A 26,349-nucleotide genomic window follows, 5' to 3' on the forward strand; every position below is an offset into this window, starting at 1 on the left:
GCAATAGAGCCCAGCAAGGAGAATCTGTTCTCATAAACTCTGGGGGATGGTGACAGAAGAGGACATGGCCACACTTGCACTGCATCTGAAGGAATCTCAGGCATATTCCCCGGCATCTGGCAACGTGAGTCCTGGCTGGCCTTCGAGAGGAGGCTTACTTTTTACCTGTGGTCTATGTGGTTTACCTATACTAGATTGAAGTCCCCTCCCTGCCCCCCAACTCCACGCACTAAGCCACTGCCCACTGTGCCCCTGAAGAGACTGTGCCCTAACCTGTCTCTTCCCTTGACTTGTGCCAAGAGCTGGGCACATCTGGCTCACAGAGGAGAGAGTGCAGGTTGGAGGGTGACGTGAGAGGTCGAGCAGCTGTGTGAACGTGGAGACCTCTGGGACATTACAGGTGATGATGGGAGCCTCTTCTCTCCAACACGCAGAGCCAACCTCCCGGGCTCCCTGGTGGTCCAAGGTCTCAAGCATCCTAACTCGGATTAACACCCCCCGAAGCTCCGAGCGCTTTTCCATTTGCCATGGAGCCGACTAATTTAATGAAGCCGTCACAGTGCAAACCTCAGGGCATATTGGAAAAGGACTGGAGCACGACATTATTTCACAGCAGTAGATTTGCATCATTTTCATTTCACAGCTTTCCAATGGGAAATAATAAAACAGAATTACAAACATAATGAAGGAAGAAAGGAGGGGAAAAAAAAAAACCAAAACCTTGGGTGAGAGACACATCCTCTGTGCTGCACCAGGGCTGGTTACGTTATTCATTTGAGCCAGTAAATATTATCTGGCTTTGCTCTGCAGAAAGGAGCGGCCCAGGATGCCTCCACCTGCTGCTGAAGATAACAGGCTGCAATAACTCACTGTCCAGCACAGCGAGGAGCTGTGTGCATCCCCTGCGGAAGGCTCACCGCATGGCCTTCTGAGAAATTGCAGCCTCTGAGGGCACATCCCCCCTGGGCCAGCCGCGGTGCCGGGATGAAGGGTGTGCCATCCATGATGGTGGGATGGGGATATGGGGGTGGGGAGGGGGGGGATGCCTCCCTCCAGAAGACCGCTTCCCAGCAGGGGTGCCCAGGTCCCTAGGACGGAGCATGCGAGTCCCTGCCCCCTTCCATTTCTGCAGGGTGCTCCCTGGGCGTAACAAGGTGCACTGACAGCCAGAAGCTATATAGGAGACAACAGAGAGGACACGCTCTGTTCCCAAACTGTTCCCATTCATCGCACTGCGGTGTGAGATCAAGGGAGGCAGCCGGCTCCAGCTCCACTGGGCTTTTATTCTTTTCTGCCGGCCTGTCCTTCAACTTGAGGAGATGCCCCGGGCCTGTCCCCACAGCAGGGAGACCGAATCCCTCCACCCTCCACCCTTCGCCCAAACCCAGTTCCTCCCCTGCCTTTTACTGAAAATAACTTTTCTCCTCTGTGTACGCAGGAGTTTGAGGCCACGTGGAATGAGCTGCTTCTTCCCTCTTAAGCCTCCTTTGAGGCCAAGCCTCACCTGTGCCTTGGGCCTCCTCTAACCTTCCTGCTCCTACAGGTATGCCGCCCCGTCAACCAACCCTTCCCCATTAACTGAATAGTATCTCAATTTCTCCTACCCTGACTTCTAGAAAAAAAGCCTTCCCTTGAGCCCCGTTCCACTTTTTCTTTGACCAACATGCTCCTCTAAAGCACAGTAGTTAGTCCCGTGGACTCGGGTCAGATAATGTAGGTTCAGATCCTCCAGTAACTGGCTCTGTGACTAGGGACACATTACCTAACTTCTCTGAGCTCAATTTCCGACTCTGTCAATGGGGCGATAGTCACGGCTATCTCATAATGTTGGTGCGAGATTAAATGAAATGTGGAGTTCTCAGCACAGAGCCAGGAACATATTATGTCTTCGAAAATGTCTGTCGTCATTATAGTTTTATTGTGAGGATTGAACATCAGTGTCCAGAGCAGAGGACAGGGCTCTGGAGTGTTGAAGGCTGACCCTGATCCAGAGGTCACTTAGAGGTCAGGCTGGGTCTGAGGCCCCCGGGGTCACGGAGAACCTGATCCCCAGCAACACTGCTCTTCGGTTGGGAATTGGTCAGGAGCCCAGGAGGGGGAAGAAGCAGAGAAGAGCAGCGAGGGTGAGCGGTCCCTGTCGCCAGTCTTGGCCCCTCCTTGCCTGCAGTTCATTGCCATTTCGCCCACTTGGGTGTTTCCTCGGCCCTTGTGTTCATTCCCCACCCGCACACAGATCAGGTCTGTCACCTGTGTGCTACCCCCGGTGTGCCACGGTCCGTGCTGAGCCCTGCGGGGAAGCCACACTGTCAGTGGTGTCACAGTCCAGGAGAACAGAGCACAAGCACAGGAGGAACAGAGGTTGGCAGAGCAAGTCTGGTCTGGCCCGCACCCCCAGAAGCTCCGCCCTCCCTCTCAGAGACTGTCCCACCACACCCCACACCCCAGGAAGTATCTCAGCTCTGCTTCCTATGCTCAGCTCTCGTACCTGAATCCTGCCTCTCTTCAACTCACCAGCCTGGCACCTGCATGATTTTCAGGTTTGGAGGTACCCCCGGATGCTGTGAGAACACTGCGTCCAGCACTCTGTGCCCTGGGCTTCTGCCTGCCTTCTGGTGGGGTCCCCTGCCCAGGGGCTGGGGGCCGGTCTCTCACCAAATGGAGGGCAGGAGTTCTAGATCCACTGATGGATTGGTGGTTTTAAAGGACACTCGGGCTTGAGCCAGGAGATAGGATGTTAAGGACCCAAAGCAGTTCAGACAGAGTTCAGAAAGGAAGTTCAAAAAGAGAATTCTGGAGGTTCCAAGGAAGAAAAGACCCCATGTGAGATGAACTTGAAGCATAAGTGAGGTTTCGAAAAGCTGGAGATGGGGATACGTCCTAGGCAACAGCAGCCACAGAACAGAGACACAGAAGCAGGAAAGGACAGGCCTTTTTCAGGGAATGTGGAGCGTAGCATAGAAGACATGGAAAGAGTGTGGGTCAGAGAGGGGGACCTAGGGGAGGTAGCTGTGAGCCACTGAAGGTGTTGGAGCAAATGAATGATACTGACCCGAGTGTAAGAGGACAGAGATGGATTAAGTAGCAGGAAGTAAGGTGCTTCGAAGGTGAGATTCTGTGACAAGGGGCCTATTAGAGACTCCAGAAATAGTCCAAGAGAGATTATGAGGCCTAAACCATGTCACCGTCAGTCAGAGTGGAAGACAGACGATGATCCTCAGCGATTGTGGCAGCGGACACGGAGGAGAGGAGAAGGTGACGAGAGCAGGTGGAACAAGGTGGGAGAATGGCCTTAACGCTGAGAGGATCTTGCTCTGCCTGCAGAGAAGATGCCTGCATCGTCCCATATTTAATTGTTCCATTTGAGTATCTGATAACCGGGCTTAATTAGTCAATCATAAAACATTTTAGACACACAAAAGAATAGTAGCATAGCAACCAGTTACACAGCACTTAACTCTGTGCTCAGCATTGTTCTGAGAGCTTTCAAGATTTGAACTTCGTCAATCCTCGTGCAAGTAACAGCTATGTGGTAACAGTACTACGATCTCTGTCTTACGAACGAGTAACTTAGGGGCCAAGATGGTTCAGTGATTCACCCAAAGTCATTCACCTGGTAGTAAAAGTAAGGTTCAGGTCCAAGAAGTCCGTGGCCAGAGCTCCGGATTCATAGTCATCAGGCTCTGCTGCTCCTCACATTAAGGATAAAATAACAAATTTTACGGGGCACCCGAGTGGCTCCGTCAGTTACACATCTGACTCTTGACCTCGGCTCAGGTCATGATCTCGTGGTTTGTGAGATAGAGCCCCATATTGGTTGGGTCTGTGCTGAGCGAGGAGCCTGCTTGGGTCTCTCTCTCTCTCTCTCTCTCTCTCTCTCTCTCTTTCTCTCTCTCTCTCTCTCTCTCTCCATCTCTCTCTCTCGGCCCCTCCCCTGCTTGCCCCCCCAAAACAAATAAATACATTTTTAAAAATAATAAAAACACTGTGTTCCTACCAGAAAGAAAATGATACAGTGAAATCCCCCCTGCAAACTCCCTCATGGGTGGAGTTTTACACTAAGTGGTTCTGCCTGTTTAACACCTGGCTAGCCGTACTGACCTCAGATTCATTCACCCATCAACCATTTGTTAGGTAAAGAAGGGAGAAAGGAATTAGCATTTAGTGAGCTATTACTGTGTGTCAAATATACGCCTATGTGCTCTGCATTCACTGTGAATGCTATTAGCAGTTTGCCGAGACAGGTGTTGTCCTCATGATTTCACAGATGAGACACTTGAGTCTCAGAAAAGTTAAATAATTGGTCAATGTTGCCCAACCTATATTTTTTAATGTTTATTTATTTTTGAGAGACAGAGAGACAACAGAGCACAAACAGGGGAGGAGCAGAGAGAGAGAGGGAGACACAGAATCTGAAGCAGGCTCTAGGCTCTGAGCTGTCAGCACAGACCTCAACGTGGGGCTCAAACTCACAAACCGCAAGATCATGACCTGAGCCGAAGTTGGACGCTTAACTGACTGAGCCACCCAGGCGCCTGAGGTTGCCCAACATATAAGTGGTAGAGCTGCCTACCTCTTCTCGGTGAACATGCTGCCTCGCAAAGTACGTGGCAGTCAGCCCCCCAAATGTATATGGAGATCACCAAGTATAGATACTTACTAGGCACCTGTTCCATGGCAGGAACTATTTCAGGAGCTGGCCACCAGTCCTTGCCTTCGAGGACAAGTGGAGAGAAGCAGGTTTTATTTTAGAGAGAGTTAGGACAGGGGGAGGATGTGCTCTTGGCCGTAACAGAGGTCACTGGCGTACAAGGGGCACCAAGGTGGGGGGGGGGGGAATGGAAAAGCTTCCCAGAAGACAGGATGGCTAAGTGATAAGGCTGATAGGACAAGAGGCAAGGGGGCGTAGTCTGAGCCCAGAAACCCACTTTTGCTTCTCCACACTGTCTTCTAGTACCTGGCTCAACCCTGACTATAAAAAATGATGCATTAACTTTATGAACTTCTGACAATTTGTTTTGAGGTTGGGGAAGAACATGGGGCTGAAGGAAGGCTGAGTCATCTGCTAGGAAACCCCTTCCAGCCCTCCCAGCACAAGGGGGACACCTGTGTCCCCGTGAAAACCTTGTGTCCTCATGGAACACCTTCTGTCAGCCTGTGCTCCCGTGTTCCCACTGTGCCCTCTGCAAAGCTGACTTAGCACTCCACGCATGAACTGTACCTCCTGTTTACGTGTCTCCCCTTGCACTTCTGTTTCTTTGTAAGCCCCTCCGAGGATGGGGCCCACACTGCATCTACCAGGGTCTGCTCTCAGAGGGTGCTTGCTGAACTGAACTGCCCTGAGCAGACCAAACCAGATTTTCCAGATGAAGCCACTTTGCTCCTGTGTCTAGTCAGCCAGCCAGGATTACATTCACCTTATGTCCAGAACAGGCCCCGGCAACTTGGACAGCACGAATAGGCCACAGTTCATCCTAACCACCAAGAATTCTTTCTGTTGGATCATGAAGCACATGAAAACCTCTCAAACCTGGCCTCTGTTGAGGGATACTTGGTGCTTCTGTCCTGCTGCCCTGGGGAATCAACAACACAAATTTAACAGGAACCAAGAGCATTCAGACTGGCCCATCTGCGAATGGCAGGGCTGTGGGCTAAGCATCCAGAGGGATGACCACTGGCTGCCCTGGCCTGCTGAAATTGGCTTTGGGACTTCCCGACCAAGTCGGCTTCAGGGTAACAGTACCTGTGAAGTGGGGCCTAGGGAGGGGAACCCACAAGAAGGCGAGGTGAGCCCTAGCAAAGATATTCAAACCACAGAACATCGTTCACACTCCAGAACCAGAAGCTCCAGGGTGGGAACATGTCTTGAAGACTAGGTACGTGCATCTGGTGGGAATCCAGTGTGGACAGATGGGAATTCTCTTTGTTATAAAACAAAGTCATTCCGTGGAGAACGGGTTTGCTTAGCTCTGTTCTTCTCTATCCATCCTTTCTCATTGCGGCAGTACAGCTGAAATGGCCTGAATTCTGTATATCTTGGCTAGGATGAAAGAAAAGTCCAGACTACTGAGCATGAACAGAACTTTGAAAGAGTGCTTTCAGTCCAACTCCAGCTTCTTGGCAAACGTCTACCTAAATCATAGGGGCCACTTGCTTCCATTTCCAAATGTCTTTAGAAATTGCTCTTAATGGGCTCACATCAGTACTTAGCAGGTGCTTCCTCCATGCAGGTAGCCAGGTCTACTGAGGCTGCAGGGAACTAAAACACCCACACACTGCCCATAACTGCCCTGCAAGGAAGGCGTTGTTTTCCTCACCTACACGGCAAGACACCGTGTTTCAGAGCAGTGCAGTAACTTGTCCAAGGATGCACAGTGTGAGCACTGATGGCCAGCGCAGCAGGGCTGAAACCCACTTCTTTCAGCTCCAGATCCCAGGCCCCTTCCTGTTCTTTTCCCTTTTTTCCCCAAGAAAGTTTACCTTTTGAGAATCTAGTCAAGAAAAACATGAGAACAATGTTATGCGTCATGTAACTAAGAAGTTCAAAACGTAACACATTTTATTTTTTAAATTTTTTTGTTTATTTATTTATTTTGAGAGAGAGAGAGAAACAGAGTCAGAGAGAGGGAGAGAGAGACAATCCTAAGCAGGCTCTGCACTGTCAGAGCAGAGTCGGACACGGGGCTTGATCCAATGAGCTGTGAGATCGCGACCTGAGCCAAAATCAAGAGTCAGACGCTTAACCAACTGAGCCACCCAGGAGCCCCAAAATGTAACACATTTTAAAAATTGTCTTTTCACAATGAAAAAAGCTGAGGTTTTTGAACTGATAAAGGCAATGCCAGTCGGATTGCAAGAAAAAAGAGATCCAGGACACTAAGGGCTATACCAGTTATCTTTGTCTTGTTAAAAAACTCAAACTTGCATTTAATTACTTTTATCAAAGTAATACTTGTTTGAAGCAATGTTTACATACAGAAATCTCCTATTCCAAATATACTCCCTTTCCCCAGAGGTAACCATCCTTCACGCTTATAGGGCTTTCCCCTGGCATTTACCTCGATAATTGAATATTATACAGCTGTTTCTTGAAATATCAATTTTAGACATTATCTATTGACTTTGTGCCATGGGAGATAAGGACTTAGTTTTTCCACACCACTGCCCACATTTCTCTCCTTTTATCCCGGTGACATATTTATAAAATAAATTTTGGCAAAATCAATAATCAGCACTTATACACTGAGCCAAATGGTGAATTACGACCAACCTCCTTTCTCATACAATCTTTTGTTTTTCCCTGAATTAACAATTGCTTCACCTTTTTCATTTCCCTGATTTTCTGTGACTCTCTCACTCTTTTCTCCAAATTCTCCCATGTGACATACTTGCCATGATCTCAAACAAATCCTTATTCCCTTTTTTTTTCCTTCCTTAAGAATTCACTCAAGAGGCTCTCTGTTCAAATGCCCCAATGTTACTGGTTGCTTTCTCTGCAGGTTGCATAACAGACACCCTGGGGATTCTCTTCTCCAATCTCTAATTTTGGTTCACTTCTTTCTTGGATCATAGATCTTATTTCTTGATTTCCTTCCTTTCTTTCTTTTTTTTCTAGATAGCATCCTAGAGTACCTTCCTAAGGTAAGAGGTAAGCTTTTTGAATTTGCATCTGTAAAGGTAAAATTCTTGAATGGTAAAAATGTCTTTATTCTACTTCACATTGGCTCTCTACTTGAGTTGTGTATAAAATTCTAAGGTGAAAGTCATTTGCTTCAGGATTCTGAAGGCAATGCTCTCAAGAACTGTGAAGAGTCTGAGGTTTTGCCCTACTTGCAAGCTGACAAGTTGGCCCACCAGCTGGTAAAAGACACAAGACCCCTGGGTCAGAGCTAAAGGAGAGTTTATTACTCACAGTAATGGGAGAAGGCAGAATATCAGCATTTTTTTTTTTTTGACACTGGTTCTCCTAACCCCAGTTCTCACAGGTGGCAGAGACAGGGCCAAGTGACACCTACCCACACACAGTGTGTTGTGTTACCACAGATGAACCCTGAGCTTCGGGAAACTAAATCTTTTATAATGGGCATTTTTGCTCTGGAGGGAAACACTATTGCTGCCTTCAAAAACTGTTCACTATACAAATGTGCTTGAAAAGATAGTCCCAAACAAGGGGCTGTCAGTGCCGCTCTCACAAGATATCCAGAAATGCAAAATACACAAGGTAAATCATCCACCAAAAATTGCTTCCTTGCCTTCAAGCTTCCACTACACTCCTGAGCTTCCACTGATACCAGTGCAATCATTTTCTTTCATTCGTTGCCCTTTTTTTCCCCCCCTCTCTGCAAGGCTTTGGGCCATTTCCTTATACCTGGTCTTCTGATTATTTCCTAATGTCAATTTGGAGATTCTATATCCTACATTTCTGGGGATTTTTCTTATACTATTTCTTTGGTTATTCAGTGGTTTCTTTCTCCCTCGATCTCCCTTATGGAATTCCCTAGTTTCCCTTCAATTTGTTTCAGTTTGGAAGATGTCCTCAAATTTCCTATTAACTGTGGATGTACGGGCATATTAAACAATGAGACATTCTGTGTTCATGGATAGGATATGCCACCTGGTGAGCTGAACCATGGCATGATCAAAAGTGACCTTGCCGGTTCATTGTGGGGGGATCCCAATGGTCAATATTAGTAGGTGTTTTCTCTTGGTTCCCCTAGTTTCTCTAAAGGACAATCTAATGTCAGGCTTGGGTTTCCGGACATAAGACAGGGGAAGAGAGCTGAGGCTACCACATTTCCGTAAACAATTTTTAAGGAAGAAAAGAAAGACATACGTGTGATAAACCGACTCCCTATGATCCTCTTGTTCTCACAGTGGTCCTACCCACATCCCCACTAAGGAGTGGACCTTAGCTTAGAGCCTGGGACTCTTATTATGGTGTAGAGGAAATTAGCTAGAAATTAACCAAATCAGCAAGAGGTAAGATTCGAATCCTTACTGATTCACACCAACTGTGTTTTTCTCACACAGACATGACCAGTCTTTGTGGGTCTGATGGGGAAACTCAGGTGCAGGACATTGTTAAGAGAGAACCTGGGCTGGGTCTGGTGACAACCTTCCCACATGGATCTTTCTAAAGGAAATGACTGCTTTCCTTTTTCTTTTTTGTCATCTGACTTTGGTTTCTTGATCCTCAAGGTGGTATTTGCCCTTCTCTTTAAAAATTTTTCTTCACAAAGTGTTTGTGAGCTCATCACACGCTCTGAGCTGGTTTGTATGCCTTGCAGACCTCCTGCCTCTTGGTAAACCTTCATTAAGCCTTCTATTAAGTTTCAAGGTTATCACCTGGTGAGCACATGCCCTGGCAGAGCGGGAAAGCCCATGAGCTCTTTCAACAGTGCATCTGACTTCCTCTCAGAATCTCAGTGGCTGAGGCCTGGGAACTTGTATTTTGAGAAAATCCCCTAAGCGACTCTGGTGACCTATGTGTTGACAGGGATCTATATACTCTTGCCTGTCATGACTCATGCATGGAGTTCTGATGTGCTAGGCCACCTGTCCCTGGTGCAGACTACCTGGCCACTTGAACCTCTATCAATCCACTGCCCTGGTTTGACAGGGCCTAAATGTCAGGCCCTAAACTTTGCATGACCACCCAACTATGGTCCTCCCATTCTGACTCTTTTCTGCCCTCACACTGGCCTCCTGATCTCAGGCTGGCTTTATGGACTTACTTGCCTTTGCCAAAACTCATGTCCTCCCTCACCCTTCCCCACCAACCCACCACTACCCATACACTCACATCCTGGTATCTTGCCCCACTCCAGAACATCCAGACCTGCCCTAGGTCCCATAAACAGAAAGAATGCTTTTGGGTGTTACAATGTTCAGTCTAATGAGAGATCCAGACGATGAGCACCGAGGAGGAAGAGGTGGCTTCAGGTTGGCATTGCAGGGGATGTGTCACTGAAATAGGATTTCAGCCAGACTTTTTGTGTATTCACAGAGGAGAGCAAAGTCAAACCTAGAGAATACTTACCAAATGCCTTATGCTATTGCAATACAGGTACAACTGTAATTCCTATTCCTACTGAAATTCACCTATGTTATTGAATCCCGACTCTAGGATAAGCCCTGCATCTATACATATATGCATGGGTATTCATGTTTTTCCCCCTGATTCGATCCAAACTTGAGATTTTTCAACAACCCTGCATGGGAGGGATGATTATCCCCATTTTAGAGATGTGAGAAATGAGGCACTGAGAATTGTTCTCTCAAGACCTCAAGCCTTGTAAGTGCTAAAGGGCGGACCGGAGTCCCAGTCTCCTGACGGGTGTCTTTTCTCCTTGCAGGAGGTCCTGCTGCTTCCTTGTAATTGAAGAATCAGAGAGGAGCTCCCCCTCCCCTTCCCAGGGAGACATCTGCAAATAAAACTCAAATCAAATCACTCTGTGTCTCCCCCAGCATGTAGACTGCAAGCTCCTCCCTTGCGGGTGTCCATTATCCGGGTAGGTGAAGTGTGGCTAATCGTGATATTGATAACTGGGTGCCCAGGAGAGTTATGTGAAAGGCGAAGTGTCAAGCCTACAAGCCCATTTCACTTGACACCCTTTCTTTTCTTCCCCCACAGCTTTCTGAGGCATTCGCTCAGAGACTGAAAATATTCATGGTTCGCTGCAGCCCCAGATCTGAATTACTTTGTAAAAATTAAGTGCTTTTAGAGTTAGGCAAGCAAGAAAATATTTGACTTCGGTTCTAATGAAAGCCATTGTTAACATTTAAAATACAGAAAATAACCATGCGTTTGCACTTCAGACTCCCATATCTGCCAGCTTGCTGCAGCGCATAGCCTTTTAAGTGCGAAGTACATGAAAATCTAGGTTTATGGAAAAGTGAAACTACCGGAGATTATTTAACTGTTTCCAAGGATGCCTTTGTACAGGAATTCTAACGGTTCAAAAACCCGAATCCTTCATCAGGCCCTACACTTGCAGAACCTCTCTGCGCCTCAGCGTTCACCTCTGTAAAATGGAGAGGTGTGGGATTAGGGTGTTTCACCGATACCGTGAGGCTGTCGTGAGAATCAAATGAGATACAGACTGTAACCCCAGAGGTGCATGGAAAGGTAAGGCACATTCTACTTGAGAGGAGTCGAGGGCTGGGATGAGGGGAGAGGGAAGTTCTCGTCCGGAAGTGATAGCCCAGGTTGATGGGGCACCAGCCTCCCACCTAGACAAGCTGCGAACAGTCTGCCCTTAGCTGCCGGCAAAATATAAGAGTTGCGCTATTCTGCACAGTATCACCCTGCCACCCTGCGATTCAGTTAAAAGTAAAGCTCCTGAGTACATTTTAATTTCTGATCATTAGTTACAAGATTTTCTTGTTAACTCTGATTCAGCCGATTTTGCTGAGACACCTCTATTTTTTTCCCCTTTTATTTTGGTCGTGCAGCACAGAGCCTGTTCAGACAGATAATAAATCCGGGTGGCTAACCTCCCTCCTGGGGATGAGTCATCTGCAACTCTGTAAAGGACACAGCCAGGAGGGTGGTTATGGGGAAGGGTCCTCCTCCCAGGCTTCCTTACAGGTGACTCTAGGGGACCTTTGTGATTCTGGCCCCAGGATACAAACCTGCCACTAGATTACATCAGGGATAACAAGATTCCCCCAGGACTCAATAGCAGGCAAATCAGGGGGGGAAAAAACCAGAACAACCCAGGACAGCTCAGCAAAATCAGTTCCTGCTTTCTGTTGCTTTTATTAGATCACAGGTATGATGCATCTGAATTGGTTGTAGATTCATGTAACCTGGAGGCACCAACAGAATTTCACAACCAGCCAAATGGGTTTGGGGCCCTGTAGTTCCTCCTCCTTTCCTTCCTTCCTTCCTTGTGTGTGGTTGTTCTTTGTGGCTATTGACATGGATAGGTTTATTGTCCTCCTTGGCCAGGTAGGTAACCTCCTTCTGACCTTGGACCTAGGACAAGGAGCTCATCCGTGCTAAAATGTCATTCTGGTCAGTTGTAATGTGCTGCCCAGGGACCAGTGGTGTTTTTAGACATTCTTAAGGAGAGCTGACACTCATGGAGGTTTTATCAAGGGCTGGCCACTTTTCATAACCCTTTTTATATCCGAACTCAGATAAAGGCCCTATCAACCCTGTAAAGTAAATGGATACAGATGAGGGAACTGAGGCACAGAAAGGTTAAATAGTTCTCTGTAGTCACCCTTGTGGTTAGTGGTTGGGCTGGGATATGGTCACAGTTCCAGTCCATACCCTTAGCAACTGCACTTTATTGGAGAAACTTGATTTTGTCACAAGAGACTGCTGGAGCAATCTGATACAATAGCAGGATTGCTCAGTCTCAGGGGAGAGATTGGAGGGCCTGGGTTAGACCTACAACAAGAACAAGACTGAAGCTGGAGGAACAGACCTCACTGGTCAGCCAAGAAGTCCTCTCTCATGGTGGCCAATCCTGGGGAAGAAGTTACAGTGCAGACGAGCAACCCACAGCATGGAGGCTGAACAGAATAGAAGGGTGTCCTGGACCAACACATAATCCAGAGCAAGAAACACTGAACTATGCTGCCATCAGGGACAATGACCAGCAGGCTACAGGACCCAGGTTGGATCCTGAGCTGAGATGGGCTTGAGAGCAAGAGTTAGGAGTAAGTTAGGAATCTCTACCTCACACCATATACAAAAATTAACTCAAAATGAATCAATGACATAAAGGCTAAAACCATAAAACTCCTAGAAGAAAGCATAGGGTAAATATTCATGACCTCAATTTTGGTAATGATTTCTTGGATATGACACCTAAAGCACAGGCAACATGAGGGAAGAATAGATAAATTGGACTACATCAGAATTCAAAGCCTTCATGCATCAAAGGACACCACCAAGAAAGTGAAAAGACAACCAATAGAATGGGAGAAAGTATTTGTGAATCATAGTATTCACAGCCTAGTATTCAGAATATATAAAGAACACTTACAACCCATCAACAAAAGGACAACCAATCCAATCAGAAAATAGATGAAGGAATTAAATAGACCTTTCTCTGAAGAAGGCATACAAATGGCTAACAAGCACATGAAAAGATGCTCAACATGATGAGTCCCTAGGGAACTACAGATCATAACCGCCATGAGCAATCACGTCACACCCACTGGATTGGCTGTGATCAAAACAAAAACAAAAACAAAAACAGAAAACAAGTTCGGACAAGGATGTGGAGAAGTTGGAACACTCATACAATGCTGGTGAGAATGTATAAGTTCAGATGCCATGGAAAACAGTTTGGTGATTCCTCAAAAAGTTAGGCACAGAATTTATCATATGACCCAGGCATTCCACTCCTGGATATATACCCCAAAGAAACGTAAACAGCTACTCAAACAAATATACACATATGCATAATCATAAACAGCACTATTCACTATAGCCAAGAGTAGAAAGAATACAAATGTTCACCAACGGATGAATGGATGCGCAAATTGTGTTGTCTGTATACATTGGGATGTTATTCTGACAGAAGAAGGAATACAGGCTACAGTATAGATGAACCTGGAACACATTATGCTAAGTGCAAAGGGCCAGACCCAAAAGTTCTCACGTTGTGTGATTCCATTTATAGGAAATATCTAGAATTGGTAAATCCATAGAGACAGCAGATTGGTGGCCACCAGGCACTGTGGGGAGAAGAAAATGGAAAGTAACTGCTTTAATGGGCATGGAGTTTCCTTTTGGAGCGATGAAACTGTTTTGGAACAAGATAGTAGTGGTTATACAACATTATGAATGTACTAAATGCTACCGAATTGCTCACTTTAAAATGGTGAATTGTATGTTATGTGAATTTCACCTCAATTTAAAAGAAGATGAAGATGAAGAAAGTAGTAGTAGTAGTAGTTAGGCCCTTAGAACAACCATGACACCAGGCAGGGACCAAGACAGGTTCCCAGGTACTTGAACAGAGGTATAAAAGATGGGGGACCAAGTCTTGGCCACAAGGCGGAGGCCCAGGGAGCCTGGTGCTAAGCCTCAGGAATAGGGCCAGGGCTCCTGAGCAGGTGTAGCCTTGGAAGAAGGTGAAGGACAAAGCCAGCAGGGGAGATGAATTGTGCCCAGCTGAGGAACCTGGGATCCCTTTCCAGGTGGGAGGTACCAGCAGCAAGGAGAGCAAGAGTGCGTAACCATGGGACACGGGGCATTTCTGGCCTCCCTCCCTCAAGTTGTATTAGCCTGGAGGTTTAGATGAATGCATTTGGCTGATAATGGATCCCAGACACAAAGGAACAAGCGGGAGGGGTGGTGAAGGAGGGAATGTTCTGTTGTTGTTTAGAAAATGAACAAAACAGCTGGAGGTAAAGCTTTTGTTACAGGCTGCCATCTCTGATTCATGCGCCTTTATAATCCTGACTACCGTTTGAGTGAGCCAGGAAGAGCGATTATTACCTCTCGCGCTGCACCCACCAGCATGGGGTTTATTAGAAGTAGACGGCCGTTTAGCAATGTCAGGAGCGTGCTTATCATTACGCAGAACAGGCCACTGCCTGGATGGAGAGCCTCTGCTCTCCCGCGGAGGCTCAAGGCAGCGGGTTCACGAAGGGTGAGGCCGGATTGCGGCACCCTAGCTGCTGGCAAGGACCCAGTGGAGCCTGAAACGTGCATAGAAGTTGCCACAACTGAGTGGAGCCTGGCTTTTGAGGGCAGTGAGTGGGACCCCTCTAACTTTCCTCTTGGCCATCAGCTGGGAGTAGCAGGAAAGAGGAGGAAGTTTCTAGAAGGAACAATAGGTCTTTAACACTTCTACCCACCCCCTACACTGTGCTCCCTCCTTCCCCAGCTCCCTCCTCTGCCACTCCTTCTTCTGGTGTACCCTCAGGCTGCCTTTTGCCCACAAAGCTCTTGAAAATTGTCAACTTCTCTGCCCAAACTCTAAAGCCAAATTGAATGCTGCCCTTTGAAGGGGTGGGGTGGTGAGACTCCTCCCACCTCTTCCTGGGACTACTCTGGTCCCTCCATGGTGGGCCTTTCTGTCTATCCCCACTTGCTGCCATCTTACCCCACCTGGAAAGCCAGTTTACATGGTCACCATTTTGAAGTCTTTCTTGATTGCCCACCCAGAAGTGCTCTCCCTACCTCTAAATAACCTAGCACCTGCTTATGCCTCTCTTGAAGACTTAGCCTATTCTGTCTCACATTCTAGTTATTTCTGGACTTGTCTAGCCACCCTGAGGTAGGCTGTATGGGTCCACCTCAGAGTTATCTCACAGGGCTTAGCACACAAGAGATGATATGTGATTGAATGAATGAATATAATATATAAGTGAATGAATCCTTCCAACCTGAGTCAGGTGAAAGAGTTTCAGGGATGCTGCTGACCCATGCAGGAATCCCTTTGGCCCCAGCTGTGACTCATGGTGCAGAGAACCCATCTATAGCATTTGACTGAGAGCGTTTTACGCTCCTCTAGCTCTCTGGGGAGTACTCTGGCCTTCTGCTAATTCACCAAAGGGGCCTGGACTGGAAAGCAAAAATGGAGTGGATGAGTCTCTTTTTATTAAAACTGAGGCTGCCTTAGTCCTAGGTGTGCTGGGACTTCAGTTACATAAGCCATTGGGGAAGGGGAGGGGAGCCAGGAGCAGGTGGGATGAGGGCAAGCAGCAGGAGTACCAGTCACAGCACCATCACGCTTCCTGTCATCTGTCTGGGGGGGCGGGGGGGTGGCAAGAGAAAGCCAGGGGGAGCTGGCAGTCCATGGGGCAAGGGAATGGCTTGCAGGATATTGGAGCCCCAGCTGGGTGAGCTGGGACTCTTGATGGGGGTCCTCTCAGCACAGGACGCAAGGCAGCTGCTCATCGACTTCATCAACTGAGTGACCCCAGCAGGCCAGTGGGAGGCAGAGGATCTGCCCTGAGCCCAGGCAGATATCTGATAAGGGTGGGCTGGTTAACTCCCGACCTGGGGGAGTTAGCAGCTGAGGCTGGCTGGCTGGCTGGCAGTTAGGACTAGTTCAGCTCGCACAGGGCCAGGCTTATGCTCACAGGGGCTGCAGATCTGGAGGGCTGGCAAAAGCAGGGATTGCCCGCAGCACCCACCCCCACGACCTTTTTTCCTTGGAGCCCCTTTCTCCTACCCTGGATTTCAAGAAACAAAGCAGCAAGGGAGAGAAGCAAACCAGCAAAGGAAGGAAGGGGAGAACTGTGGAAGAACGGCAAGGGTGGTTGTAAGTTCTCAGGACGTCTCAGGACATCTCAGGACTTGTATACTATTGGGTAAGCCCTCTTAAGAAATTACAATTGCAGCATTCAGTATTGAGCCTTGCAAGTGATAACGGCAAGAGAGCGGCCAAGCCTAAGCTTGATCCTCTCAGGAAGTCAGCCTCTTCCCAGTCTGTAGCAATTGTATAGGTGGGGGCAGAGGTGGGAGCTAAGATGTCCCATAGAAGTTCAGGCACCCTCCTTCCAGCTCATGTTTCTCTCTCACTCCTCTCTGGTGAACCTGGCTGGGCTGCCCAAGCTGCCTCCCTCCTTTCCTCCCCCCTCTCCCAATTAAAACATCTATTTTGTATTTCCTGCATGCGGCACCCTTAATATTAGGTCTGAAAACAATTTGCAATCAGTTGTACTAATTAATCTAATTGAATTTAATTTCCCTTTCTTGGTGTTAGGGGTGAGCGAACTCCATATGCTGACTTATGTAAAGCAATATGCAAATTTGTATCTTGAGCCCAGAGCCCTGCAAATGTTTTTGATTACAAAAAAGGCTGTGCCGAGGCCCCAGGGAAATGAACCACTGCAGTTTCTGGCCCAACCCCCTTGCATTCCAGCTGCCTGAGCGCAGTATCCCCTCGCTATGCCACCAGTGGCTTGGTCACCCTTGTTCCTGCCCCAGACTACACTGTTGGGTCCCTCCGAGGGGTCCTTAGAAACCCAGATACCATATTTTCTACTTTAACTCTTCACAGTCTGGGTTCCTTCCCTTTATTGTGCTGCTACTTCTTCTCCCTCGGCCTCCCATTAAGCTCAAGGATGCATTCTAACTTTGGCTGGAAAGTCTGATGAGCACCCTGTTGATGAGACCTTGGTTTGGGGAGGTGGTGGGTAGTGCTTTGCCGGCTGCCCCAGATGCCTCCAGCAGAGGGCAGGTGTGGGGCTTGGGTGGGGAACCTGGCCACAGTGCGGAGACACCAGCCATGTGGCCCCCACTACCCTTCAGCTCCCACGGGGAGGGAGTGGTATCACCCATAGATGACAGTAGAGAGAGGGTCATGAGCTATGATTAGCCACAGCCCAGCCCCAGAGTCCCTTGCAGAGCCCTCCCCGCAAGAGCCAGCCCACAGATAGGTGCTGAGGACAAACGGGCACTGAGGCTGTCAATCACCGAAGGGTCTGCGTCCCTGATGTTTTGCTCTGTGAAAACCCAATGTCTTCAGTTTTGTTTGCTTCAAAATAACCCAGAGTGGGGAGAGGGGGATTGCACAGGGTAGAGAAGAAACAAGAGAAGCTATGAGTTAAAAATCGTTGAAGCTACGTGATGGCTCGTTGGGGTTTATTATACTTTTCTATTTCCATACGTGTCTGAAATTTTCAGATCTAGTTCTCACGCTGGTTCTAAGAGCTGGCTTTCTGCTTCCACTCAAGTGGGAGCTTACAGTGGGAATTAGCAAAATAAAGGAAGCTTTACTGTCAGCTCCTGCCATGCCATTAGCAGTGCGGACCGAGGCTACATCCTCCTTGCACCTCCCCAGGAAGGGTAAAGGAGCTTCAGTCTGAGTTGCACAAGGGTGCGGGGGCAGCACTGTCCCAGCCACCTGCTGGTTCCATGGCCGCACGGGTCCATTCATTTGGCCAGGGAAGGACAGCGATCCTAGCAGCAGGTTTTAAATGGTAAAACAGCAATGAAATGGCCCAGGCTGTGGAGGACAGATTGGAAATGTAGGAGGCTTAGGGGAGGAAGACTCATTTGGGGGATTTGCAAAGTTTTTGCAAGAGAAAAAAGAGAGCAGAGCTGATGGATATGGAAAGGAGGAAGACGGATTAGAAATATTCTCAAGAACAAGCCATAGCCCATCTGGAAGAGATGAGCAGGCAAGAAGCATCAGAGACTGCTCCGGATGCCTAAATTGGTGGCAAAATCATCAACTGAGACAAAAAAATCTAGGTTGGGAGAAGGTTAGAAGGTGGAGAGGAAAAACAATTTTTTTTCTCAGTCAAATTTAATTTTAGGCACAATATGAATCCGCATGGAGTTGTCCAAGGAGGTTGGGAATATGAACCTGGAGCCCCAGGATGAAGCGAGAGCAGAAGGGAAAGGTGTGGAAGTCAGGGGCAGATCAGTGACAGACCAGGGCAGGAAGAAGGTGAGGCCTACCTGGGGGAGGATCCCAGGGAATGCCAGTGTTCCTGGGGCGGGAGGAGGAAACAGAGACAGCAGACCAAGAGAGAAAATCAAAGAACCACTTCAAGTGGAAGAAAGAGAATCAGAGTTCTAATTGTGGAAGCCAGGAGAGGAGAGAATTGCAGAAAAAGAGTGTAAGGATGCCACATCCTGCAGAGAAGACTCCTAAAATGAGGAACGCGCAAGAGTTTGCACAAAATCTGTGTGCTGAATTTCCCACAAAGAGGTCCCCACTGACCATGGCAAGAGTAAGAGGAACACACATCCCTTGCACTCAAAAGTGACATAATACTTCAAAACTATAATAGCAATTTCCAAGTCTAGGTCTGTTGTGCATGAAATCCATATTCTTTTCTAAATCCAACCTTCCCTCCAGTATATTAAATATATGTGAGACATTATTCAAAGTTATTCAAGAACAAAGAAGAATTTCCCAATTTAGCCTCTGATGGGATGAAGGAGTTTATTAGTAAGAAATCCAGTTGAGAAGGTAGAAAGTAGTAGACAAGGATTGATGAGTTAGGGACAATTTAAAGGGGCCCCAGGGTGCATTCAGCCCGTCCATCCTTGGTATAGGACTTCACTGCACCATTGCTGGGTTTGTTTTTTCCTATACATCATTCCACATTTCATTTAATCAAAATTGATTAAGGGTATACTATGTACAGGCATATACTGCATGCTGAAAATTTTTTTAAGAGTATTAAGACAAATCCTAGCCATTAAGGAGCCAGTGTCTGGTAGGGAATTAGGAAGCATCTATAGGGATTTTATCACAGAGACGCAGAGGTGTGCAATGGTGTGGCCGAGTAGGTGAGACAGAACTGAGCCCCAGTCCTCTGACCTAGCCGGAGCTCCCCTTCAAGAGGCTCCTCCCTCGCACAGCCTCTCATGCAGAACTTGTATTCACCTGGGCATCTTACATACTTCTTGGAAAGTGTGCCAAGGCTTCAGAGGAGGCCAGGTGTAGACATCAAAATCCATGCCTGCCTACCATGCTACCTTGCTGGGACTAGAGCTTACCAAAGGCCCTTTATTAAAATGTCTCACTCTTCTCTGCCCTTCTCCAGACTCTGTTGGTTCCCTTATCTCTTCCAGGCAGAAAGCAAAACCTCCCTCTAAGACTGCTCTGCCCTGTGTGGGGCAAGGGGCTTTTCAGCCAGATCTTTGGGGCCACAGAGGGGGCCTCTGCTGCCAGGCATCTGAAAATCTGGATTCTCACTCTGTCTACTCTGAAGCTTTCCTTGGTTGCTGGTTTCCCCAGATGACTGTGGTCATCGGTCTCCTCTGTACCCAACAGAGATCAGATGATGGAGAAGAGCCATGTCTTTGTGTGCACATGGTGACATACTGAGAAAAGTGCCCAGGGTGGGAGAGGGGTGTTGAAATTCTTGGCAGGAAAAGAAAAGCTGAGGCATCTCCAACTCCCTCTACCTTTTGAGCCACATCTCAGTATTGAAGGAAGAGGGTAAGGGGTTTGGGGGGCAGTGCTGCAGCTGAGATGGGGAAGGTGAGGTGCGTACCTCAGGTGCAACATTTAAGGTGGGGTGCCAAGAACTCAGTAATTAAGATAAATCATATTTTAATTAATATTAGAGGAATATCACATGCAAAACTTCATGATGAGCAAAAAATGAACATTGTCAATAAAGATGGGATCAGTAGGATCAATCAGATAGTGAGAGTTGCCCCAAACTAGATGGGAAGAGGTAAGGGTGTTCACAGGACATGCACATCTTTCTAACCATAAAACCCAGTTGAGTTTCCTTCTCCCAATTAACCCCCCGCCCTGTTCCCCAAAGCAGCAAGACAGGCCTTTACCATGCAGCTCTGCCTCTGCCCTTGCCCAGCACGCTCTAGCCACAGCAACCTCTTTCTGTTCCCAGGACATGTGATCTCTTCCCCACACCAGGACCTTTGCACTTACCAATTCTTGTATCTAGAGCTTCTACCAGCTTTTTTTGAAAGAGACTTACTATCATCCCTCAACTGTCAGTCCAAATGCCCTCTCCTCAAGCGCTTCCCCACCCACTGGATTTAAAGTAAGCCTCCCCCACGTAGGAACCACCTGCCCTCTTCTTCTAATTCACATTTCACAATCTATAATTATCTTGTTTTTTGTTCACTATCTCTGTGGCTAGACTGGAGGCTCCATGAAAGCAGGAACCTTGCCTGTCATCTCTGTGGTACTGCAGACCCGAACACAATGCCTGACACACGGTAGGCGCTCACCAAATATTTGTGACTCGAATGGTCAAGTGGGGAAATTCCAGTTCGGGCACTGCCTCCACTGCTGAGGCTCCCAGGATATGTGTCCTCACCATCGCCATCACAGAAGTCACTGCCTCATTCTCTGTGTCCTCAGAGCACTTGTGGACATTTTTATTATGGCGCTCCAGCTGGCCGCACACCCAGCAGCTTGACTAGTAAACGCTGGTCCCTTGGAGGCCAGGCAAGAGACTTACTCACCCCACATGCTTGAGCCTAGCACAGTGCCTGACAAAAATTGCTCGAATAAACGTGAGGAAATGAATCTATGTCAAACCAGGGCAGCTAGGTTCACAATTGACGTGTTCAGGAAAAAGTTAGATATAATTAACATTTTGTAAATTGAATAATATTTTAATGGCAGTAGGGGAGCTCACTGCTTAAGGGAACCCTATGGAGAGTCTGACTATAGAGAGAGAATCACCCCCTTAGTTATCCTTTCATTTTTAATTTTGGATTTCTGGAAGCTGGATCAGGTTTGTCCTATATGTCTGTGCACATTCTTCGAAGCTTTCAGATGTCAGGTGTCCTCAGCCCTGCTCAGTTGATTGTTAGACCCTGAAGAACTTGGTCATTAACCCATTTGTGTATTTTGGGGGATCCATAAGATGATCTCAGCTCCCTGTATTTTTTTTTCTTGCCTGTGAAAACACAGGCATGCTACCTTGCTGGGACTAGAGGTTACCAAAGGCCCTTTATTAAAATGTCTCACTCTTCTCTGCCCTTCTCCAGACTCTGTTGGTTCCCTTATCTCTTCCAAGCAGAAAGCAAAACCTCCCTCTAAGATTGCTATGCCCTGTGTGGGGCAGGGGGCTTTTCAGCCAGATCTGTGGGGCCACAGAGGGGGCCTCTCTGGTCCCTGGAGAGGCCTGGTTTGATCTTCAGTCAAGAGAAATAGCCAGCATCTTGGAACAAACCAAATACCTATTTCTGAACTGACTGGCCCAGTGCCTGGAGAACTGCCTGTATCAGGCTGCCATGCTCACCGTGCCCGTGGTTTGCTGTGTTCTTTCTGTTGTTCTTGGCCACCTCTGACCCTCTCCTCTTCATTTCATGGCTCTGACTTTCCCATTGTGTCCCCACTAACTTATATGTTAAAACTCTAACCTCTAAATGACTGTATTTGGAGGTAGGGCCTATAGGAGGTAATGAAGATTAAATGAGATCATAAAGGTGGGGCCTTAATCTGATCAGAGTATAGCCTTATAAGAAGAGAAAGAAACCCCAGAGTTCTCTCTTACTCTCTCATTCTCTCTCTGTGCACACAGAGAAGAAAAGCCATGTGAGGACATAGTGAAAAGGTAGCCCTCTGTAAGTGAGGAAGACAAGACTTGCCAGAAACCAACACCGATGGCACCTTGATCTTGGACTTCCAGTCTCCAGAACTGTGAGAAACTAAGTTTCTATTGTTTAAGCCACTGTCTATAGTGTTCTTTTATGACAGCTCAAGCAGACGGAGACACCATCCCATACTGTCCCCAGTACCTTAGAGGTCAGACAGCTGGGAGAGGTAGAGATGAGAGCTGGCTCTAAATCTCCCACCTAAGTGGATTTCGTTTCCAGTACCCAGGTACCGCACACACCCAAGGCAGCACTCAGCTCAGCAGGTGCAGAGGAACATGGTAGCCTTGTGGCTGAGATTGTCCAGAGTCCCCAGGTTCAGTTCTGTGTGGCTCATTGGAAGATACTTGCAAAGCAGGTTGGATTCAGACTCAGATATTAGGATTTATGGAGTGCCTCTTATAAACCAGGTACACTGTCAGGAATATCCATGTGTGTGAAAACGCTTGGCATCGTGGATAAGATAGGCCAGAAATTGAACCCAAGGCTCACCGTACTAGCTGTGTTCAAGTCACCTATATTTGCTTGCTATTCCCACAATAATTCTTCGTGGTAGACCATCTGAAATGTAATGGGTTAGGACAGTAATTATTTGACACTGTTCCAGTGAGCAAGTGCAAACCCCAGTGGTTAGAGATTTCTGGTCCCAATTTCCCCATCCCCTTTGCTCTCTCCTGTACCCGTGCCCAGCTGCTACCTCCACCCACATGCACATCTTTCCCATGGTATAATCTGCAGCACCCATAGCCAAGAAGCTTCACCTCTGTTGTCCATTTTTGGATAGGTCAGAACTCGAGAAAGAACTCAGTTTCCATTGAGCTCTTCCTGTGCACCACACCTTGAGCTTGCTGGTATTTGCACCTGCCTCCTTCTAGCCACAACACAATACTCTCATTATGATTGTTTGCAAGGTGGAGAAATTGATTCTTGGAAAGTGACTGTGATGTGATGTGATGTGACACAGATGTGACTGTGAGGACCATGACTAACATCCAGGTCTCTTGACTCCATGCTCAGTGATGTTTGTTCTACAGACACTGTAGTGAGTAAAGTCTGTTTGCCTTAAAATCATGTGTAGAACATTACAGTGGGAAAAAATAGCCTAAATGAAATGGTCTGGGGACAGGAAAAGTTGTGTCATGTGTAGCCAGCAGTGAGGGCACTATTAATTCTAAATGCAGAGGATTATATAGCAGTGTGTTGGTAGATACCACCATGAAGTGATTTCTAATTTCGTATTTGTATTTGTTCTTGATCCATTTGTAAATGTTCTCTTAGGCTATCCTTTATGATCTCTTTGAGAAATGTGAAATAGGAGCCATTTTACCAGCCGGTTCAACTAGGTCATGAACAGAGCAGATGCAGAAATGAGCTCAGGAGGAAGAGTTTATAAATTAATAAGAAAAGCTAAACATCTCAATAGCAAAAGGGTGGAAGATGTAAAACAGGCAATTTGTGCCACTGGTATTTGGTTTTGGTAATGGTAGAGTATCTCCTCTTAGACTAACCACTCTCCAGGTAGATTTATAAACTCCAGACAAACAAAAAGCCACTGCCCCTCCCCCACTCATGTTCTGTCTCTGTCTCTCTCTCTCTCTCTCTCTGTCACTTTCCCTATCTCTCAAATACATAAACTTAAAAAAAGAAAATATTTCATACTAAATAGTAATGAAAATGCAACATATCAAAACTTGTAATGCATCTAAAGTGGCACTAGAGGGAAATTACCACTGTAGTGTCTTTATTAGAGAAGAAAAAAGGTTTAGGGGTGCCTGGGTGGCTCAGTTTGGTTAAGAATCCTACTTTTGATTTCAGCTCAGGTCATGATCTCACAGTTTATGAGATCAAGCCCTGCATCAGGCTCTGTGCCTGCTTGGAATTCTCTCTCTCCCTCTCTCTCTCTGCCCTTCCCCCACTCTCTCTCAAATAAGTAAACATTAAAGAAAAGAAGAAAGGTTTAAAATTAATGATCTAAGTTTCTACCATAAGAAAAATGAGCAAATTAAACCCTAGGCACATAGAAGAAAGAAACTAATAAATATTTGAGCAGAAAGAAATGAAGTATAAAACAATGAAGAAAACTAACAAAACCAAAAGTTGGCTCTTTGTAAAGATGAATAAAATCGATAAAACCCCTAGCAATACTGATCAAGAAAAAAAGAGAGAAAACACAAGTTACTATATCAGGAAAATACAAATAATCTGTACTGGGGATCTGTTATCACTTCAGATCACACAAACTTTAAAATAGTGATAAGCACATATTATAAACAAGTTTATGCTGATAAATTTGATAATTTAGATGAAATGGAAAAATTCCTTGAAAAACAAAATTTACCAAAATTGACACAACAAAATAGAAAATCTAAATAGCCCTATCGGTTAAAGACCTTGGATTTATCTCCAGTTTTCCCACAAAAAGCCTCTAAGTCCAGATGTTTCCATTGTTGAAGTTTATCAAGATTAAGGAATATGAAATGTCAATCTTTTGCAATTGCTTTCAGAAAGTAAAGGATGAGGAAACATGCCCCACTACATTGTATGAGGTCACCATAAGCCTCCTACAAAAATCTGACAAAGCCTTTACAGAAAAGAGAATTACAGATGAATATCCCTCATGAACATGGATATTAAAATCATAAGCAGACCATAGCAAGTCAAATCCAGAAAAAAGATGATCCATCATGACTGAGTACATTTTGTCCCAAGAATGTAAGGTTGTTTCAACCTTTGAAAAGCAATGTATTTATTTCACCACTTAAACAGAATAAAAGAGAAAAATAATCTGATCATCTCAATAGATACAGAAAAAGAATTTAACAAGCTTCAACACCCATTCTTGATTAAAATACTCAGCAAGTGAGGAAAAGGAAATTCTTCCACTGAATAAAATACATACACAATTTTTTTATGGTTTACCTTATACTTAATGGTAGACATTGGATACTCACTAAGCAAAGAGTCTACTGTTTCTGCAGGGAGATTTCCAGTAGAACCCTAGTGGGCCATGGGGCAGTCATTGATTGATTATTTAGGATTTCAGGAGGAAATGTTCTAAAATCATGTTCTCAAGCTGAAGTGTTTGCCTCTTCTTCAAACTGAAGAGAGAGGTACAGTATAGAAATGAGTTTGGACAGAAACATTTTTTGAGAAACTACTATGGACAATGAGATCACTTAACCAAAACTTAAAATGCTCATGCCCTCAATCTAGAACATCCACTTCTAGGTTTCTAGCCCACAGAAACAGTAATATGTACAAGTATGATTACTGCAGCAGTATCTGCAATGGGGGGAAAACTGGAGAAAAATCATATTCTAGCAATAGAATTTTCCATCATGCTATATACAATACTATATAGCCATTCAAAAGAATGAATTTGATCTGAATGCAATGACATGAAAAAATGTCCATAATATAGTTCTTTAAAAAAAAAAGTTGATATATGATACTTATAGTACAAGTCCGCTTTTATTAAATAAAGCTCTTTATAATTTATATTTAAAATAAAAGCCTGAAAGGATACATACCAAAATTCTGATTGTACTTAGCTTTGGGTGGTGGTATTGTAGGTGATTTTAATTTTCTTTAGGCTCTTATTTTCAAATTTTTCTGCAAGAAACATTTTTTAAAATGTGAGCCACCAGTTGTGCAAAATGAGTGCAATTATTCCTCTTACTGGGAGCGGGGAGTGGTTCCATTAGAAGCCCAGCTGTGTGACTTTGAGCAAGATATTTAATTTTTCTGAGGCTTTCACCTCATCTCCGATGAAAATTATGATAATAATACATTCTGCAAAGAGTAATTGTTAGCATGTGTAAGTCCCTCTGGGCTGATATACATATTCCTGTGTGGGTCCCAGAAAGTCTTGTGTGTCCATCAGTGGAGCTAGCAGAACTTGGAACCTCGCACACACCACATCCCTTGCAGGCACATCTACTAATGATGCTTGAACACCTGCCAGGAACAGAGTCTTGTGCTGGGTGTTTTCTATGTATCATTTCTAATCCTCCACAAAGCCCTAACAGACAGACATAACTCAACTTGTATTTTATTTAGTACATATTTATTGATCCTCTGTTATGTGCCAGCCACTTTTCTAGGTTCTAGGGATATACCACTGAATAAAAATGACAAAAATCCCTGCCCTCCAGGAGTCAAACATTCTCATGAGGAGAGACAGGCAACAAAAATAACAAATACCTATAGGATAAGTAAGTAGTTAATGTAAGAATCTAGTATGGTCGAAGGTGGTATATGTTAGAGGGGAAAAAAAACAGCAAGATAAAGCAAATTGGGAAGATCAGAGGGAGTTGAGCTTACAATTTTCA

The sequence above is a fragment of the Panthera tigris genome, chromosome A3, assembly GCF_018350195.1.
Source record: "Panthera tigris isolate Pti1 chromosome A3, P.tigris_Pti1_mat1.1, whole genome shotgun sequence".
Taxonomy (NCBI): Eukaryota; Metazoa; Chordata; class Mammalia; order Carnivora; family Felidae; genus Panthera; species Panthera tigris.